The sequence below is a fragment of the Rhinolophus ferrumequinum genome, chromosome 6 (assembly GCF_004115265.2).
Source record: "Rhinolophus ferrumequinum isolate MPI-CBG mRhiFer1 chromosome 6, mRhiFer1_v1.p, whole genome shotgun sequence".
Classification (NCBI taxonomy): Eukaryota; Metazoa; Chordata; class Mammalia; order Chiroptera; family Rhinolophidae; genus Rhinolophus; species Rhinolophus ferrumequinum.
In genome coordinates, this window is record NC_046289.1 from 42,858,577 (window position 1) to 42,864,576 (window position 6,000).

A 6,000-nucleotide genomic window follows, 5' to 3' on the forward strand; every position below is an offset into this window, starting at 1 on the left:
AGATAGCCATCTCTTGAGGGTTTTGCTTGGGGTCATCGGTAGAGCTCAGGATTACACCCACCTGCTCCAAGTTCTGAGGCAGGAACCTCTGCGTGGTCCTTCCAGTCCCCTGGACCTCCTCCAGCTGCTCACCCCAGCTTCCCAAACTTGACCGATGGCACCACCTAGTGGCAAAGCCCAAATCTCTATGATATTTGACGCTTCTGCCTCCTTCCCCCATTATCCCAATAGTGAGTGCCAGGTCCTTCTGCCATCTCTGCTTCTCCAGCCCGTCACTACCACGCTCACCTTCCCGCTGGACTACTGCCCAGCCTCCAAGTTGGTCTCCTCACATCTTTCTTGTCCCCTGCAATCTTTTCTCCTTTCGGAAGCCAGAGTGACCTTCTAGGATTCGAATGAGATCCAACCCCCCCCCCCCCCGCTTCTAAGCCTCAGTTGCTCCCATTGCTCTCAGGGAGATGGCCAAACTCCTTTCCATGGCTTTCCAGGTCCTGCATGGTCCTGCATGGCCTTGTTCCTGCCCTGGCCTCCCTCCTCATCTCTGACAGCTTCTCCCTATCACCCCACGCCCCCAAATCCTCCCCGAACCACACATAAGGCACAAAAGTGCCAGGAGCTCTCACTTTCTGGCCTTTTCCCAGGAGAATTCCTCTGTCCCTTTGCTGGACTCACTTCTACTGACTCTTCAAAACTCTGCCAGACATCACCTCCTCCAAGAAACCTTCATATTCCTATTAGTTTCCTGCAGCCGCTATAACAAATCATCACAACTCAGTGGTTTAAAACAACACCGATTTACTCTCTGACAGATCTGGAGGCCAGTAGTCTAAAATGGATGTTATGGGGCTAAAATTGAGGTGTTGGCAGGGCCTTATTCCTTCTTGAGAGTTAGGGGGAGAATCTGATCTTTGCCTTTTTCAGTTTCGTGGCCTCTTTCTCTCATCATTCTAACCTCTTGCTTCTGTCATAATCTCTCTCTCTGACCCTCCTGCCTCCCTCCTATGAGGACCCTGTGATTACATTGGGCCCACCCAGATAATCCAGGATAATCTTCTCCTCTCAAGATCTTTAACTTAATCACATCTGTAAAGTCCCTTTTGCAACATAAGGTAATGTTCCCAGGTTCTGGGAATGCGGGTGTGGACATCGTTGGGGGCTGTTATTCAGCCAACCACATCCCTCTGTCCCCAGGGATGAGACGCCTCTCTTCCGTGTTGACACAGCTCCCCAAGATCTCTCTTCATTGGAGCACCTCCACCGTCATGTAACCCTTGGCTTCCTTGTTTGACGCCCCTGCTAGGCTGAGCCGCAGGGACTGGGTTGTCCTATGCACCCCTGTGTTCCCAGGGTCACAATGCCTGGCAGGTAAGCAGTGCTCACTGAATGTTTGTTGAATGAATGAATGGAAAGACACTCAAAAGCCAACAACAGGAAGCCCAGCTTGTGGGCAACCTCTGCAAACACCACACACCCTGGTTGGGTGGCAAGCCTCTCTTTTCCCTAGGACACAGTGACCCAGCAAGCCACTAGATTGAGAGAACTTCTTGAGCAAAGGTTAGGAGCAAGATCACGTATATTGTCATTGGACAGGCTATGAGGAGGAATCGGGGAGAAGGCTGGAATGAGGCAGGAAGGGTCCCAACCATGTTTGGGGGCCTCCACAGTGTGCAGGAGGCAGTCTGCAATACGTGTGTGGGGGTGTGTGGCTGCAGCCAGCTGGTGCTGAAAAGACTGGAGACTCAGGCACATACTCTGCACACAACCTCCCTCCGATGGGGCTTTCAGGGAGGCAACAGATGAGCCTGGTTGCCCAGCAACAAGGCCCTGCCTCCTCTATTGCTCCTGTAGCCATTTCTGCCCCTTGGGAGCTTTACATTTTTCCTGGATTGTTTCAGTGTGTACTAGATGGAACCAGATTCCCTCTGTGTCCAAATACCAAGAGTAGTCATGCAGGGTCTCTGGTCCTGCTCCCCGCACAAGAGTGCAGGATATGGTGAGGCCAAAAAGGAACACCCAAGGAGCCATAGATAGAGAAGTCATACCACTATATTCTTGCTGGCAGCTGAGTTGGAGACACAGGAAGCAGGAGCCACATGATCCGCAATCCGCTGTCCTCTTCTCTGCCAACCAACCAACCTCCTAGTGTAGCCACGGCAGTTATATCAGTGACTAATGGCTAACCGGTAACAGCTGATGGCCAACTAGTCACAGCTGATGGCCATCTACTACCCGAGCCAGCACCTTTCCACGTGAGGCCAAGAGCCTGGAAACTGCTCTCCTGGCTCTGTCCTCACAGCTACTTTTGTGATTGTTGTGGCTGGGGCTGCAGATTCAGCATCAGGAGAGAGGAGGGCCCAGGGGTCTAGGTAAGGAGAGGGTAGCAAGGGGTATTTCAGCTTCGGTCTTTTCTGGGTTTTTCTCCTTTTCCATTTTAACTGGAGTGAAGCAGGAAGAACACCAGCCTGGAAGTCAGAAGACCTGGTGCCACGGCCTGGATCTACCTCTGACTCCTTGGTTCTCAGTTTCCCTATCTGTGAGAGGAGAGTCTGGGCCAGCTGACTGCCAAGCCCTCTTCTGGACCTGACATTCTGTGATTCTAGAACCCTGGGGTCAGAGATGGAGCAGACACAAGACCCCAGGGTCCAGACAGGTCTCTGCACTGCACCCCAGACCTATAGCATCTTGTCTTGGTCTAAGGGGGAGGGGAAAGGAGGGCCATTTGGCTCTGGGCCTCACATGCATGAAGGGTCCCAAATCTAGACTTTAGATGTCATACCAAAGGAAGTTATAATCACTGTCATGTTTTATAAGTGAAAAGCATTAATCTGTAATCGTAAGCATATAAAATAAGCTGTTATCTTTGTAACTTTAATTGCCATTTTCCATTTTTCAAATATATCTTGGTCTAAAGACATGGAAGTGGCCCAGGCCTCGAGGTCTACCTGTGAGGGCCCTGACCCCACCAGCTCCAGGGCGCTGGGCCACTCAGTGTCCCTCCCAGGGGCTCTGGGAGTCTGGTGTTGTGCAGGAGATCCTGCTCACTGCACCATTTGTCGTGTGAGGTGGCCTGTGGGGTCTCTGGTCCTGCTCCCCACATAAGAATGCAGGACATGGCTAGGCCAAAAAGGAACACCCACGGAGCCGTAGATAGGGGAGTCATACCACTATAGTCTCACTGGAGGCTGGATCCACACGACCTGCAACCTGCTGTCCGCTTCTCTGCCTGCCAACCAACCAACCGACTGACTAACCAATGCAGCTGCAGCAGTTATATCAGTGGCTAATTGGCTAACTGGTTACAGGTGATGGTCAACCAGCCACAGCTGATGGCCATCTACTACCCGGCCAGCACCTTTCCACGTGAGGCTGAGAGCCTGGAAACTGCTCTCTGGGACTCTGTCCCCACACTGGGCTTCCCAGAGACCTCACGGGACCATCAGAGGGAGTGAGGTGGCCAGTCAAGTCCCAGTTCTCTGGGGGGGGGGGGGGGGAGAGGAGGAGAGTAGAGGGGAAAGTGTTGAGGTGAAAAAGAGGCTGGGGAGGCAGAGCTGGGGGAGGCGCATGTCTTTACTCCCTCTACTCTTGGGAATAAGAGTCTTGAGTGACACTGCCTTGTACACAGCCCATGAGGGGACCTGGGGCTAAGACTCTCCAAGATGAGATGAGCACATCTAGTGCCAGGCTGTACCTTGAGCCTGCAGGAAGAACCCCTGGGGCTCATACACTGTATCTCCTAATCCCCAGGCCCCTGAGAGTAAGGAACCTGGGTGGCTTGGGCTGGCATCAGACACAACTCAGAATGAGTCTTTGAGAGCATCCTGGCTCTGTGTCCTCTGAGCTGCCTCTTTCAGGTCATGACTTAGGCTCTCCCAGCTGCACTCTATCCACCCTCTGTGGCATATAACAATTGGGGAAGGCTGAGTGGGGAACTCCGTTCAGGGTTATTCAAACAGCCTGGGCCCCTTTGCCCTTGGTCGGTCAGGAACCCTCTCTCTACTCAGACACACACCCAGCAGGCTCTGCCCATCCAACAGCCCACACCCATGGGGGTGGGTAGCCCACAGGTGGGAGGGAGACTGGAGGTGTGGGGAGAGTATAGTGTTTCCCCTTGGGAGGCATGTGGTCTGTGTTTGAGCACTGGCTCTGTCAGGACTGCAGGTAAGCAGCATACTCTCTTTAGTCCCCAGGTAGCCTTCTGGAAAATGAGGGGCCTAGATTCTCCAGAGCCCCTTCCATCTCAGATGTATTCTGGCTCCAAAGGGACCTCCCTGCCTGCTGGAGGAAACCTTCACAAGACCTGCTGGGAGATTTGCTCTGAGACAGCACCACCTGCTGGCTATTTTAGAGACAGCCGGCTATCCTTTCTCAGGGGACTCCAGAATTCCAGAACTCAGCGGTAATGGAAACAGTGGTTGCAAAATGTTTTTGTTGACCCTTACTTTGCACCAGGATCATTTCATTAAAATTTACAATAAAGTATATGAGATAGGTGCTATTGTGTTCTAATTTTACAGATTATGAAACAGCTTCAGAGAGGTTCAATAACCTGCTTCGGTTGGTGAGGTTTGGAGCTGAAAGTCCATGCTGCCCTTCTGACTCCAAAACCCCTCACATCACTAGCTAGCTCCCCGGAAAGGGCGTTTTCAGAAGGAGTCCTGAGGCCCAGGCTGAGTGATTTGCGAAGGCCACATGGGAAGTCATAACAAAGTTGGGAAAGAACCTAAACTACCTATAATAGAAGGAGCATTACGTCCCAGCGGGCTTCTCCAAGCTTGCTTTGGGGGCTTGTGTGAGTAACTCTGCATTTTCATGATGGCTAGAAAGAAGCAGCTTCAAATCTGCATCAGGCAAGCAGGCTTCTTCCTAGAGAACCCTCAGCTTCAAGCACACTTGGGGCTTGGCATCTCCCCTGTCCATCTCTTGGCAGACTCTACCTTTTCCCAGGTCTGCAAACCTACCAAGTGCAATTCGCACCCTCCGGGAAGCAGGAAGCAAGGAGCTCACCAAGTCTGAGAGGAGCTAAGTGACTTGCTCATACTCAGCAGCAGTTTCAGGGAGGAGCTGGGACTAGAATGGAGTGACTCAGTTGCCAGCCCACTTCATCCTCCCTGTGGCCCCTTCACCCTGCCCCGCAGAAGGTCTGAGCTGGTTCAGCCAGAGGCCAGAGCAGGAGGAGGAGTGAAGGGGCTGGAAATCCTCGCTCAATACAGCAGGAGGGGTTTTGCTGCATCTGCTGTGAGGATGAAGACCATTCTCAGCAATCAGACTGGACATCCCAGAAAATGTGGACGTCACTGTGAAGGGACCCCGGTTACCGGGAAGCACCCCAGAGGCACCCCGCAGAGAGACTTCAATTATATCCATGTAGAGTTCAGTCTCCTTGGGAGGAAAAAGAAGAGGCTCCGGGTTGACAAATGGAGGGGACATGGAAAGGAGCTGGCCCCTATTCACACTCTCTGTAGTCACACACAGAACATGATCAAGGGTGTTACACTGGGCGTCCGATACAAGCTGAGGTCTGCGCGTGCTCACTTCCCTATCAGCGTCGTTCTTCAGGAGAATGGTCCTCTTGTTGAAATCCAAAATTTCTTAGGTGAAAAATACATCCACAGGGTTCAGATGAGGTCAGGCGTTGCTTGTTCAGTATCTCAAGCCCAGAAAGATGAGTTAATTCTTGAAGGAAATGACACTGAACTTGTGTCAAATTCAACTGTGTTGATTCAACAAGCCTCAACAGTTAAAAACAAGGATATCAGAAAATTTTCTACTTAGACAGAACTCCCTGCAGGTTCCTGGAACCCTTAGAAGCCCTTGGGGTAGCTGAGTCAGGATCCAATTTACTGAAACACGTTCCACACCCCCGAATCGGTGCATAGTATTGGAAAGGTGAGGAAACAGAAAAAAATGCAGTGGGATGGCAGGATCTTAAACCAAGTCCTGGGAGGTCTTGGAGCAAATCCCTCAATGTCTCTGAGCTGGGTTTCCTTATCTGCAAGATGA

At 51.8% G+C, this 6,000-nt stretch overlaps 1 pseudogene; it reads left to right on the top strand.

Annotated features, from left to right (window-relative positions):
* Positions 1-5,241: 5,241 nt before the first annotated feature.
* LOC117023124 (60S ribosomal protein L9-like) lies at positions 5,242-5,772 on the top strand (annotated as a pseudogene).
* The last annotated feature ends 228 nt before the right edge of the window (positions 5,773-6,000 follow it).